General features: G+C 42.3%; 1 pseudogene; it reads right to left on the reverse strand.

The window, feature by feature from the left end:
• Window positions 1–3,460: 3,460 nt before the first annotated feature.
• LOC131278883 (phosphatidylinositol-3,5-bisphosphate 3-phosphatase MTMR2 pseudogene) lies at window positions 3,461–10,423 on the reverse strand (annotated as a pseudogene).
• Window positions 10,424–15,083: the final 4,660 nt, after the last annotated feature.

The raw sequence follows: 15,083 nt of genomic DNA on the forward strand, positions 1-15,083 counted from the left end.
ATTCAAAACAAAATAGAGAAAAATATATAGAATGAATTAAAAAGTCAGAGTGATGAGAAGAGAGGAAAGGAAAAAAGGAAAAGGGAAAAAAGGAAAAAAAAAGGAAAAAAGGAAAGAAAACAGAGAAATAAAAAAAAAAAAGGAATGCCAAACAAAAAAAGGTGGAATGAAAGAATGACAATAGAAAACAGAAGATAGGAAAATGAAGGTAGGGAAAGAAATAGCATAGGTCAGAAAAATCTGTATGAGAAAAAAAAGAAACAAAGAAAGGGGAAACAACAAGAAAGAAACAGGACTGCAGCAACTAATAAAATAAAAAGAGAGAGAGGGGACATGCTGTGGCTCAATCAGTTGGGCTCCTGTCTACCATATGGGAGGCCCTGGATTCGTGTCCTGGGGCCTTCTTATGCAGGCAGGCTCGCTGGCACGCTGCAGATAGCTACCCGGCCCACAAGCACCGTGGAGCGTTGCCCAGTCCTCAGAGGCCACAGAGCGCTGCCCAGCTCGCAAGCGCCACAGAGAGCTGACTCAGCAAGGTGACACAACAACAACAAAAAAGGGAGACAAGAAAAAATACAGAAGAGAGTGCAGCATATGGACACAGAGAGCAGAGAGCAAGCAAGCTGCAAGGGGGAGGGGAGGGGAAATTAAAAAATAAGAGAGAGAGAAAAGAAAACAGACTTCCCTCTTAAGTCCTTAAGGAGCTTCTCAGAATGCTGTTGTTCATCAATCAATCACCCTTCTACCTGCCCTCTGCAGGTTTTGAACTGGGTTTTAGTGAGTAAAATAGGGAAAACAGACAGAAAGAAATAAAAAATAAATTTTAAAAAATGAGAGATCTAAGAAAACAAAAAGAAGGTCTGTATGTTCCCTGCCATAAAGTATCAGCTGGATGCCTGATAACCCAGTGGATCACTTCTCTAAGAAGAGCAGGGAATCGAACCAGGGAGTATATACCAGGCAGAAATTCCTCCACTGAGCTAAATTGTCTCTTTAGGTTAGTTAGCCTTTCAGAAAGCTATCCAGCCCCTTTCCCTCTGGCAGGTTAGATTCCTAGTAGTTTGCCAGATCCCTGCTGATTAGGTGCCTGTGTGTTTCCATCCTTCTCTATTCTAATTCTGCTCTTTACCAGGGCAGGGCAACTGGGTGTGACAGCCTATCTGAGGATATCTCCCCTCCCCTCTCCCCATTGGGTCAGGGTCCCTTCTGAGATTCAAAGGAGTCTCAACTGGCCAAACTCACCTCAAAGAAACCAGTCACCACCGTCCCAGTTCCTCTTCCTCCCAGGAAATGCCCCCTTACACTCTTTTTGGAGGAAAAGGCTTGGGGCTCCACTTTGGCTATTTGTCCTGAGGGTGGAGTATATGTGCCTTTTCCAGCCACAGGAGCCAGCAACTCAGGGTTTTCCTTTGGCTTCTTTATCTTTCCAGTGTCCTCCTAGATGACTCAGAGAACCTTCCCGTTCTATGTATACCCAAAGCAGCTCCTCTAGATAGGTCTCTGCCTTCTCTCTGATCCCTTTTTCCTGGGAGGGTCAGACTCTGCTCACCCAACTCGGTTCCATTTTCCCCCAGGGATTGTTTTGAAATGCAGATTCTTATTTGACAGGTTTGAGGTTGGGCTTGAGATAGATTTTTGTTTTGTTTTGTGTTTTTTTAGTTGAAATTTTCTTTTAATTAAAGACCCACGGATCTGAATCTCTGGACTGACAATGTGATAGCCAGGCCCTGAGCGTCGACAGACTCCAGCACCTACAATCTGATTTATTGGACTCACCTCACTCAGCTAAGATGGAGTTGAAGAAGGACAACCACCACACCAAGGAGCCTAGAGTGCCTACAACTGAAAGCGAGAGGATTGCATCCAGTATCCATGAGGAATCTGAGCCTCCTCTTGACATAGGGGTGCAATGGACACAACCAATCCAATGTCCACAGAGAAAAGGTGGCATTGGAGTGGGAAAAGTGGACATGGTGGCTAATGGGTATGGGGAATGGCAGGAAGAGACGAGATGTGGAGGTGTCTTAGGGACTTGGAGCTGCCCTGGATGGTGCTTCAGGGGCAATCACCGGACATTATAAATCCTCACAGGGCCCACTGGATGGAATGGGGGAGAGTAAGGGCCATGATGTGGACCATTGACCATGAGGTGCAGAGGTGCCCAGAGACGTACTTACCAAATGCAATGGATGTGTCATGATGATGGGAATGAGTGTTGCTGGGGGGGGAATGGTGGGGTGGGGGTGGTGGGGTTGAAGGGGTCCTCATATATTTTTTTTAATGTAATATTTTTACAAAATCAATTGAAAAAACAAAAAGAAAGAAAAATAAAGACCCACAGGCAAGAAGTTCCTTTGTTACAGTACATTCTATATGGCTCTTTATATAGAGTAAAATAAACATCAGGGAGTCAAATGTTTATACCAGCGCTGAGGTTTTACCATAGCAGGTGAACAGTGAAGCAAAATTTCCTTATTGACTTTGAGATTGTACATCTTCACATGCAGGATGTTCCTTCATGGACTTAATCATTGGTGGAATTAAAAACTTGCGAAAGGAAAAAGTCGTAAAAATAATTCATGTACCATAAGAACATAGTACTTCCTCTCACCATAAGCTATTTATACAGACTTCAGAAAAAAAACGATTCTAGAAAAACTTTTAAATATTGCCATATGATTTTTCCTTTAACTTTCATGGACAGAAAATATGAAATGGAGTAGATGACGAGTTTTTTAAAAATTGTCCTTCATGATGTTTCTGATAATTGGGCAAATGGAGCTAATCTGAAGTATGTAGATGGGATTCTTTGAATTCCTAGACAGCTTCCAGTTTCCCCTCACCCCAGTACCTCCTTCCTCTAAAGGCATCATTTTAGAAGAGCTATCTAACATATCTTTAATATGTAAGTACATCAGTAACAGCTATAATTTTTAGCTACCACTATGTGAAAGATGTGAATGTTGAAAATGATCAAATCAAGTGAATTACTACATAATAGAAAACTCCGTTATGGGGAAGGAATATCAAGACTCCCAGTATATATGATGCTACAGAATCTCAGTGTTGATAGTGTTTATTTGGTTTGAACACTGTGATTCTACTTCCTCTTTAATGACCTCTGTTCTTTTCAAGAGGTACATTTCAAAATGATTTATATTATAGTTTTACTGGGTGTCAAAATTTCTAAGATTGTACTTTTCTTTTTTAAAAAACTTGTTCCCACTGCAGATCCAGGATTGAAGCATTTTCATTTCCTTTGGGTACCTTCTAAGGTTAGTGTTATATAATTAAATATGGGGTTATTTCATTTATGCCACCTGCACTGTTACAATTAAACACATCGTAGAGAGATTTAAAATAAAGTGACTTTCTCTCACAGATGGGTTCTAAATTCAGACTTTCTACTCATAAAGCTGCTGTTGTAATCAAGTGTTCATATCCCTATCTAACAGTCCTTTTATATAACAGTTTGAACAGTAGTGACACAATGTGCAGGAGAACTGGCTCTTTCTGATTATGAGGTCGATTGGTTGGAAACCTCTCTCTGTACTTCCTCTACTTGTTCCGAAACTCTGCTTTAGCAAGAAGTTCTTTATATCTATTGTGAATGGGCTCCTGTGGCTTAATTCGTGGATTCCATTTTCTGCAATACCCCACCCAGAGCTCTAGGTGGTGCATGGTGGCTACTAGACAAAGGATATGATTGGAATAGCTCCCATAGAGAGGATTAGTGAAGTCTTAGAGCTGGCTATTTAAGTTGGCTATTGCAAGTTCTTTAATTCCACCAATGATTAAGTCCATGAAGGAACATCCTGCATGTGAAGATGTACAATGACACAATGACATAGTCCTTTTGGAAAGATTCTCTTTTCCTCTCTGCTGTTCACTGTTGCAGAGGAATGTTCCAGATAAACAGATATATAGGTGGTCCAAAATAGTCATTGAATTCAAATGCTGTAGGAAACTGTCTTGTCTTTTGCCAGACACAGTCAATGAGCTGCAGGAAAATAGGTGATCTGTCTGCATCTGCACGATTCTTATCTCCATGACCAACTCTTAGTCAAATTCTATGTCCAAAGCTTAGCCTTTCTTTCTCCATAAATACTTCAAATCCTTGGATGGTTCAATAGTATCCATCCAACACAAGCAAGGCCAAGGAAGGGAGCTGTGCAGTTCCAACCATCAGTGTACAGGCATCTTCCCTGACTCTACCTTGTCAGCAATCCTAAGAGCCCCTGCAAGAATAAGCTGAGTATGTTCTAGCCAATGAGTAGATTCCAAGTTAGATGACCAGTGAGTTTCCTCAATGTTGGGATACACAATATCCTTAAGTTTTCATAATGATTCTCTCACAAAAGTAATATTGTGACTGTACAGAAAAACTAGTTCTGCATTTTGGTAGGTATCTTCATTTTCACTAACCCTGCACACTTTGCCTTATTGGCAAGAGCATTAACACTGGCTGGGCATCAAATATAAAGATTTTATGAGACTGGGCATCAGAATCTTTTCTTCATCCTCTTTGCTCTGCTTCCCCCTCACTCCTACCATGGGCTGGCTACATCGAGTAATTGCAGCTTGACATTCAAGATGAATCCATGATAAAACTGGGATCCAGTCGCTTGATCTGAAGGATACCACTCTCTTCACAAGCAAGAGGGTAGGTATGTATCACAGAGCTCATATCATTCATTTATCTTAATTATTTTCCAGCTTTCATTAGGAATTCCCTGCCATCTACCCTGTAAAAGAGTATCATATAGCTTCCATGCACGCATTTTTAGGGAATACTTTGAATTCAAAAGCAAAGAGGGGCAGGTTATTAAAGACAAGGAACGAATATTTCATTAGATTCTCAAATATGGATGCTCTTGTTCACCTCTCAGATTTATGAGCAAACTGTAAATTCTGGCTATCCTGGCACACAGTTTCTAGTCCATAAGAATTTTCACCTCAACTGGAAACACCACCATTTTTTTCTACTCTACTTATGACACCAAGAAAATCATCTAAAACAAATGGAGGGTCCTGTCCCATGCTTTTGAAATATAGCCTGTAATTTGTTACAGTCAGAGTTCCTCTTACAGCACTGGTGAATGGACATATAGAAGCTACATCTGTGGCCATGTCTTTAATATTTTCTCCTGGAAGCAAAGGGTGGCTCTTCCATTTCTGCTAATTCCTTAGATTCCCTCAGGACCCTCAAATCAGGAGAAAAGTTGTCTGCAGAAGTTGAAACGGAATCTGATGTAATGACAGATGCTGATCTTGTGTGCACTGAATTCTCTGAATGAGAAGTGGAGGCAATTATAATTTTTGAGATGCTTTATCTTCATTTCCGATGATCTTCAAGGTCGATGGCTCTTAACACATTAATTGGACAGGGAGTCCACAGGGCGCGGCCGCGCCGCCAAGGCTGCTCCTTGGGAGCCATCTCACAACGAGCTTTTTCCTTGGCTCGGAGAGGACAGCGGGAAGGAGGGGCTGAATCGATCTGACCTCGGTGGCTGCCGGGCAGGAGGAGCGCGGGGCTGAGCGCGCCCTGCAGGACCCAGTCAGGGGAGCGCGGCTGAGAGGAAGACCTGAAGCGGCCGGTTCCCCCGGCTGCACCGCGCCCGGCTGCGGGTTTGGCTTATTTTTAGTAAGCTCCCAGGAATTGCTAGCGCTGCTGGTCAGTGGAACACACTTTGAGTGTCAAGCTTCTACAAGGCGATCTGTAGTTCTTTTTTAAAAAGCAAGGAAAAAAGACGGGTATGACCTATAAATTAAAATTGAGCTGAGACATAATCAAAGGCGATGTGTGTCCCATTATCTAGATCCTGATATGAATTAATCAGTGTAAAAATTATGAGAAAATGATAATTTGCTATTAAGACATGATAAGAATACTGTTTATGTTTAAGGAAAAAAAATATCTTTTTGAGATGCTTAATGAAATATTTACAGTTGCAATAATACAGTGGAACTGTGCTCAAAATCATCCGTGTGTACTGACTGGGGTTGTGAAACAGTGGAGAAGTGATTGAGGTTATAGAAGAATAAAGTTGGTGATAGGTACATTTGAGCTCATATATTATTTTATCGAATTTTTTGTTGGAAATTTTTATAACAAAAACATTCTTAAATGACTGCAAAATTATTGGCCATATTTTGGAATGATTCCAGTTGGTTTTTGAGTGCCTTAAAATTTTCACCAATTTTCTATGTGTATATGAGTAGATCATTTTCCTTGGCAAGTCTGTAGCTTTCATCATATACTCAATGATTTCTCTGTTTACCAAAATGTCAAGGAGATTGAACGCATAGGATATTACTAGCGATACTTAAATTCAAGAAATAACCTCCACGGAAAAACCAACAAATTGAATAGGTGAAGAAAATTATAAAGATAATTTTATTAAAATCTGTTTCTTGCTGCCCACGAAACATCTTAGTGGAAACAGATCTGCTACGGGATAGCGCAATATCTTAATAGAAGAGCACCCTCTGCTGTCTTGACAAGAAATGTCACCAGAAATAAGGCAACATTAGAGAGGCTTCCAGTTTTCCAAAGTTACCAGTCTTGGCAAGGGAAAAATAAAATGAAATCAAGGTAAAATACTGCAGTCAACTTTGCTTTTAGAACCAGTAATTGCAGGATTAAGGGGAGAAAATATAAATGTTCATTTACTTTCAGGCTTTCTTTGTGCCTACATTTGATTCCGCCCCCCCCCCACCTGAGGCCTTTTGTCAGGATTTGCTCTTACTAGCTCATGAGATCCTTTACCACCTTTAAAAATAGTCTCCAAGACTAAATAGAGAATATTATAAGAAAATATCTCTCATAGACATGTTTATAAAAGTTCTTGTCAAAATATTTCCAGTTTTTTCCAACAACTTGTGACAAGCATAAAACATCATGACCAAGCTGTGTTGATCCCAGGAATAAATAATAATAAGTAATCAACTAAAATATAAAGTTGGCATTTAAAATTGATCACTGAAATCTACTATATTAACAAAATAAAAGAGAAAAACGATGTGCTCATCTCAATGTATTTAAAAGTCATTTGAAAAATTCAATATTGTTTATGATTTTTAAAATCTAGCAAATTTGGAAAAGAAGGGACTTTCTTCCAGGTGGCAATGGCCATTTATAAAAATCCTAAAGCTAACATCATCCTTAATGATAACATGAAAAGTTTTCCTCCTAAGATTGAAAACAAGACTTTGATTCCTCTTCTAATTACTCCTATTCAGCATTGTTCCAGAGGACCTAGGTACTGCATTACAGAAAGGGGAAAAAAAGAAAAAAAGCAGGCAAGAATATTGGAAAGGAGAACTACCCCTCTGTCAGAAAAGACATGAGATTTTGCACTAATAACATTACAAAATGTTTTTTTCACTAGAAATAATCACTAGAAATAATAAATCACTAGATTTATTAAATAAAAAAATCACTAGAAATAATAAATAAGCAGTCTTGAAGGAGTCACCTTAACATAAGCTAAAAGCAACCACATAGTGTTTGCTCTGTGACAGGTTTTCTTCTAAGTGTTGCATATAATTCCCCCAATGAGGCGGTGGACTTGGCCCAGTGGTTAGGGCGTCCGTCTACCACATGGGAGGTCCGTGTTTCAAACCCCGGGCCTCCTTGACCTGTGTGCAGCTGGCCCACGCGCAGTGCTGATGCGCACAAGGAGTGCTTTGCCACGCAGGGGTGTCTCCCGCGTAGGGGAGCCCCACGCGCAAGGATTGCGCCCCGTAAGGAGAGCTGCCCAGTGCAAAAGAAAGTGCAACCTGCCCAGGAATGGTGCCGTGCACAGGGAGAACTGACACAACAAGATGACGCAACAAAAGGAAACACAGATTCCCGTGCCGCTGACAACAGCAGAAGCCGACAAAGAAGATGCAGCAAATAGACACAGAGAACGGACAACGGGGGGGGGGGGGGGGGGGGGGAGGTGCAGAAATAAATAAATAAATCTTTTCTTTTTAAAAGAAGAATGTATGATTCCCCCAATGAAACTATGAAGACACTAATATATTTTCTATTTTGTAGATGAGGAAACAGAGGCACACAGAGAGGTCAATAACTTGCCCAAAGTCACACAGTGAGGATTCAAACTCTGTCTGGTTCCAGATTGCATGTGCTAAACCAGAAACAAATCTTGGTTCAAGACTGTGTCACAGGCAAGAGGAACTTGTTCAAGTGGCAGGGTATGACATGCACGTACGTCCCAGTCCATGGCTGTAGGGTCTGTAAACCCCTTTGCATTCCATGCAAAATGCTGTGTGCATGTATCACCTGTCTTTGTTGAAAAGAAGATTTAGGATGTTTTCAGATTCTTAAAGAGCCCATGACCACAAGAGAACAAAGAAGAAATGGTATGAGTGGAAACCTAGGGCCATACAGGAAAAAGATCATGAGAGTGGAAATGGGAAAAGTGAGAAAGAGCAACACTGCTCTGCTTCCAAAGGAAAGAATTCACAGTCGGAAGGGACTGGGAAAGATAAAAGCAGCTCTGACACCTTTTCTCTGGTAGCTAGATTTGCTGTTTCCCACTTACCATAAGCAGTCAGAACCTTAGAGAAGTAACTGTGATGGAATGAGAGAAAATGAAACTATTTGGGAATTGCCTGAGCACAGATAAGAAAGATCACTGTGTAAACTACAAAAATGGCCAAAGAGCCACTCTCCTGGCTAGCATGAGTTCCTGCTGCTTCTCTACCAAATACAGCTTTGCCCTTCTCAGTTTCTCCCCACTCCAAGAAAAATGTTGTCAAGACACCCAGTCAAGGTATTATTCCCACTTACTGACAACACTCAAACAGACCTGACTCCTGCTTCCTTGAATCCTTTTCCAAAATCACAGAGAACAAGCCCAAACTCCTTAAAAATCTTCTCGTGATAACCTGTTACTGAGAGGCCTCGTGGTTCTCAGTGTTATGCAGTCTCCCTTGTGCCAACAAGAGTCACGGTTGTTATTATCCATGTGTTCCTGGTAGCCTTGGCTGGAGGGCGCTGACCCTCCCAGTCATTCTCTTTGTCCTCCTCATAGTATCCCTGAGGAATCAGAATGGATTAGAAATCTTATTTTAGGAATATGAAAACCAAAGCTCAGCCAGAATAAATTGCCCAAATTCATACAGATACTAAATTCACAGTCATGAGTCAAAGTTCTCTAAATTTCCAGCTGTTTCTTTAGGATTGACTTGTCCAATATCCATGCTGCTTCCCTGGGTAAGAAGACTTTGGTAGAGTCATCCTGGAGGGAATATAAGGCCCTGTCTCAGAACAGGCTGACATGGTGAGCTACACACCCTGCAGACCCAGAGCAAAGTAAAAGAGGCTCATAACATGCCAAGACTAAGGCAGTAGAGTCCTGTTTCACAGATGAGGAAATGGAAGCTCTGCAGGAGGTGGAACTTGACCACAGTCAAGCCAGGAAGAAGTATAGCTAAAATTCCAACTCAGGCCAGTTTTACTCAGATTGGAGCCTAGACAAGGCAAAAATCCTGCAGGAAAGGGGCTGTGGGAGGTACAGATAGTCATCTTTTAGGCAAGAGAGCTGGTCATCTCCGTAGCCACATGGATGTCTATCAGGGCTGGAAGAGAGGAGGCAGTGCTGGGAAGGGCCAATGACCTAGAACAAATGCACAACACTGTCCATTTGGTTGGTGTGAAGATTTCCAGAGATGGTAAATCACAACCACTCAGCAGTTTGTTTGGTTTTCTTGGTAACTGTTAAGAGCTTAGGTCTGTGACTCTGTAGATTTATATATGACCCTCACTCAACATTTTAATAATTTCAACATTAGAAATTAACACTTTCTGTAAAGAAATTTGTATTCGTCTCATAAAAACTTAAATTTCCTGTTGCCTTTGAATCAGCGGTGCTGTCAAGGTGGAAAAGGAGCTCTGTGCTCCCAGGGCTGTAAGGATGCAGTGGGCTGCCCTGGCCTGCAATAGCAGAAAACCAAGGACTGTGTTTGCTGAATGGGTCAAGGTGAGAGAGAGGAAGTGGGTACTTTAGGGAAAGCTCAATTCTTCCCTTGGCCACCAGGAAGCAGAGCTCCACTCCTTTCCCCTGGGCACAGGTGCCTGCAGAGTGTTTCAAGAGTCTCCAAGGATGGCCCTGGGGCTCTGGAGGCTGGGAGGAGCCCTACCTTCAAGACAGTGTTGCAAATGTTGAACCAAACATGGCAGCCCTATGGGACAGGAATTCCTTCTGTGTAGGTGCTATTCAGAGTCCATATTATAAATGAGAAAAGGGTGGCTCAGAAAAGTGAGGTCACTCCTGGGGGTGACCCATGCAGTAGGGGTCAGAGCAGACTCTTACCTGGCCCCTAAGTGGTCCAAGCAGGTGCTGATCCATTGGTTCTCATCATCAACCTGGTTTGGGCCTTGAATCATCACTTTTTCCTCACATTTATCCATCTCACCAGGGTCCCCCCAGCATCCAGCAGAATATTAGATCAGAATACAGCACTGACTCCACAGTCAGATCAGACAACCCACATCCTGTGCTTACAGCCCAAGAACTGAGACAATCCCCTAACACAGAGAACCCAACAGCCCATTCCATTTGTCAGGGATCAGCACAGAGCCCATATCCGACAATGCAGGGGCAGAGTCTAAAGCCCACATCCCCATACCCAGAGCCTGAAAGAGAAACCTACAAGGAGACAAGATTGAGGAGTTCAGTTAAACAACCCCAGCTCTGTATATCTCCAGAGATATTGTCCAGAAAAATGAGCTAAACCCCTGGAACCCAGAGGCCAGAAGACCAAGCCTCACACAGAGCCAGTAACCCTGAGTTCCAGGTTCAATACATACAACCAGAAGCTTCCATTCCAGGGCAGTGAGCTTTCAGCTGAAACACAGCCCAGCGCCATCCCAGTGGCCAGGGTCAAGCCTCGGCGCCTGGACTCCAGAGACCTGGGACAAAGCTCAGTGCCCAGAGCATAGGAGAGGTTCTTCTCCTTTCCCATGAAGAGCCCCAAATCAGAACCCAGAGCGCCAATCACTGAGGGGGGCCCATTGTTCAGAGCCTTCAGCTGAGATCCCAGGACTTTGAGATCTTAGAGACCAGAGCCCCTGTCCTGGGGACAGGAGTAGGTGTCCTGGAGAAATGGCTGCTGGGGACCGGGCAGCCATTTGGGTGATTTTCAGGCCTTGAGCAGCCCCAGCCTCCCTGGCCTATTTGTGGATGGTCACAAAGGCCAGGCTCTTTCCTTCCCTGTGCATTTGCACAAGCTGGTCCCTCTGCCTCGTGTTCCCTTTCTCCTTCCCTGTCCTTCACATCTCATTTTAAAAGTCACATCCTCTGAGAGGCCTCTCCTGACCACACACGTTCACATGCTCCCGCTGTTATTTTCACTTTCAAACCCTTGTCTGTCTGCTTTACAGCAGTGATTCGTTTTAAGAAAACTGATTAAGATAAGAAACTGATCTTCCCAACCAATAGAATGTGATTCCAGAAGGATGGCTATGTTTACCGTTTTGTCCTCACGTCCTGTTATGTCTCTTGCCACAACACAGGTGTGAGGGAACGTGGAATGAAGGAGCAGGGAAGGGGATGTGTAACTTGTTCTGCCTGTCTTCAACCCGCTGCTGTTCTGATCAAGACCAGCAGAGGGCAGAGCTGCCCCACGCGTTTCTCGCTGAACAGCGAAAGGGTTCCCCCTCAGCAGTTTTTGCTTGTTCCGCAGGGGAAGATGGGCCTGAGGGCCCAAAGGGCCCTACTCTTCACAAAGTCTCCAGGAGACCATTTAATGAAGGCTTTCTCACCATTCTGTGGAGAGGAAAGTCCTGGTCATACTAACAAGCTTTCTCAGGTCCTGGGTATATCTGTGATCCCCTTATTTCCAAGGAAGTGCCCCTTCCTGCTCTGATGTCAGGAAAGTTCTTTTCTCAGGAGGAAAAGATCATGCACTGGAATGTCATCTCCTATAATGTTCACAGCAAATGCTCTGCCACCAGAGCTATCCTTATGACTATTTTATTGGTCTGAGAGTAGAGGCCCAGCAAGTTGTGGGCCCAGCAAGTTCTCTGTGAAGAGCATACATGAGTGTAGCATGGAGTTGTGTCTGATGTTTGTGCATTCTCTGTCTTCCCCTCCCCTGCTTTGAGGGACAGTAGCTGATGCAATGAAAAGATAGGTGGGAGGGTAGGTTAGTCCCACCTGGAAGGTAGGGAGAAGCAGAAGGGAGCATCAGTCTTAATTGGACTAGGAGCCAATTACTTAGGATCTCAAATGTTTCCCTTGCTGGGAGAGGGTTGAGAACTGTCCCCTGGATGTGGCCTCCTCAGGGACAACTGCTGAGGATTCCAGACTATGATCTGCCATGGCTCAACCCTCCGTATCTTATGGTTCTAGGCTCCTGTTCAGGAGCACCCTGATGGATGCCCATCACTGCTCCTCCACCCTCTTTTTGACAAGATTTGGGTGTAGGACCCTTGCCATAAGTGGAGTATGGATATCAGTATTCTGTCTATTTCTTCTTGGTGAGGAGGACACCATGGCTGCCCTTTGGGCCATTAACCAACCAGAGATACCTCTTACTTTCCAGGGTACTTGGACTTTCTAAAAAGAATCAGGAATACACACACACACACACACACACATTATGGAGATTTTACAAGCCTGGGCCTCACAATTCATAGATCACCTTCATGTTATACATTCCCACACATCCAGATGTTCCTCCAGTCCAAAGTGTATACATATACTATATGCCTACCTACAAAAATTTGGGCTTGAAGAACAGTCAGATGTTCAAATTGACTCACATAGTCAGGAACACACGGGAACAAACACAGGCATGCCATGGTACATGAATGTAGTCCCCTTTCTCTCAACTTCCAGATGCAAAAGTCTTTGAGACATAAAGAGACATGATTATGGCATGCAAATGCCATCAACCACTTTGTGACACTGTAGAGAAGATAGGGCCACATATCTGCCTTGTCACTACTTTCATAAGAATCAGTTTACATTAAGTTTGGTACAGGTGGTCAATCCTGCCAATTTGTGCAGGCATCTGTCATAGATGAAATGGATGCTAGGGAAAGAGCTAACCACTGGTGACTCTAGTCCCCTCCATTGGCTTTTCAGGTGCTAGACACACCTTTCCCTCAGGATTCAAAATGGGAGTGTATCTCTCATAAATTTTCACAAGGCAAGGTGTCAGGAAGTTCAAGATCAGTCATTATTGCTGATGCCTCCTGACCCCAGATGTGCAAAGACTGACCAAATAGGTCACATATGCCCACTTGAAATATGCTTACTATACATGTAAAATGCACAGTGGATTCTGAAGTATTCATTAAAAAAAAGTGACTGAAAAAAATACAAGAATGATGCATTTACATTATGCCTAATTTATATATGTTTGAATATGTATGAATAATGCATATACTTAGATATGTCACAATAATATTTTGAATATGTTGGGTTAAATTTCATTAAAACTAATTTGACATGTCTCTTTTTACTGTGCTAATGTGGATGCTAGACGACTTAAAATTATGCATTATTAACACTGGATTTCTATTGGACAATAGCACCCTCAAATCTATTATCTCCAAGCATCACCAGTGGACTCTCTGCCAAGGTCATTTGTCCTCTTCAGGGCAAGTGGTCCCATAACTTCACAGGCAATGATAGAAGTGCACATCCTTGCTGAGTTCAGGAACTCCAGGCCTAAGGTTCACCCTGAGCTTGAGGATGCGCTGAGCAAGGTGGGCTGTGCTATGACCTCCTTCTTTGTCCTATTCTTGGGAAATGTCTTTCCAGGTACATTCAATTTAAACTGAAAGCTCCAGAGACTTGTCTTTCCTTGGACATTTGGATATTTTAGAACACAAAACCAGTACTAGGACAATAACATGTTAAAAGTCAGGTCTGAGAGGGTATTGCTCTCACATCACAGAACATTGAGAATAAGGATTGTGGGCCTTTATCAGGAGGGACTTTGGGCCCTTCTGAAATATTTTCAAAATTCTGGGAATAATGTGTTTATCTATTACTACTGTAATTAGAGATTAAGTTAATATGGGAGGATGCATAGAATGGCATTCCTCTAAGAGGGACTAGAACTTGTTAAGGTCATGTGACCAAGAAGAGGCCACCTATCTGGAGAACTCTATGGAGCTTCAGGTGGTTGAGTTGAAGACATTCAAGGACTGAGCTCAAGGGTAATGCCAGTAAGAAGGGCATGCCTGGCACTGGAGGGTCTTTTATACCAGAGACTTATATTTACTGGAAGCTCTCTGAAACAGTACTTGGATTCAAAGAACTGTAAAGGAGCATGAACTGAGTCTACATCCATGCTCAGAGCATTGTACTTCCTTATCACTGAGTTCATCCAAGGAACAGAAGAGGAGGCAGGAAAGAAGTTGTCCTATTTATTACAAGTGCAGCATTTGGTCAAAAGACTGCCAGTTTATGATGGAAAAAAGAAGAAAAAAATGTGATGCTCTTAATGGGTTCTAATCATTGGAAATTTAACTCAACTTTATTATCCAAATCTATGAAAATGAATTATCTTAATTAATTTCACTAAAGTACAAGTCTTATAAGTTCTTTTCATCACCTTTTTTTTTATTGTGGTAATACATACATAAGATAAAACTTGTCATTTTAACCGTTTTTAAGTATACAGTTCAGTGGTATTAACTACAATCACAGTGTTGAGCAAACATCACTATCTGTTCAAATTTTTCATCACCCCAAACAGAACCTCAGTACCCATTAAGCAATACTCGACACTCTCCTCCTCCCAGATGCTGGTAATCTCTAATCAACTTTCTGTCTCTATAAATGTGCCTATTCTCTATATTTCACATAAGTAGAATCATACAATATTTGTCCTTTTCCATCTGGTTTATTTCACTTAGCATAATATTTTCAAGGTTTAACTATATTATAGTATGTATCAGAATTTCATTCATTTTTTATGGCTGAATAATATTACAATCACGCATATACCACATTTTGTTTATCCATTCATCTATTTATGTACACTTTGCTTGTTTCTACCTTTTGACAATTGTGAATGATGCGTTATCCATTCATCTGTTTATGTACACTCTG

This window comes from Dasypus novemcinctus, chromosome 6, assembly GCF_030445035.2.
Source record: "Dasypus novemcinctus isolate mDasNov1 chromosome 6, mDasNov1.1.hap2, whole genome shotgun sequence".
NCBI lineage: Eukaryota > Metazoa > Chordata > Mammalia > Cingulata > Dasypodidae > Dasypus > Dasypus novemcinctus.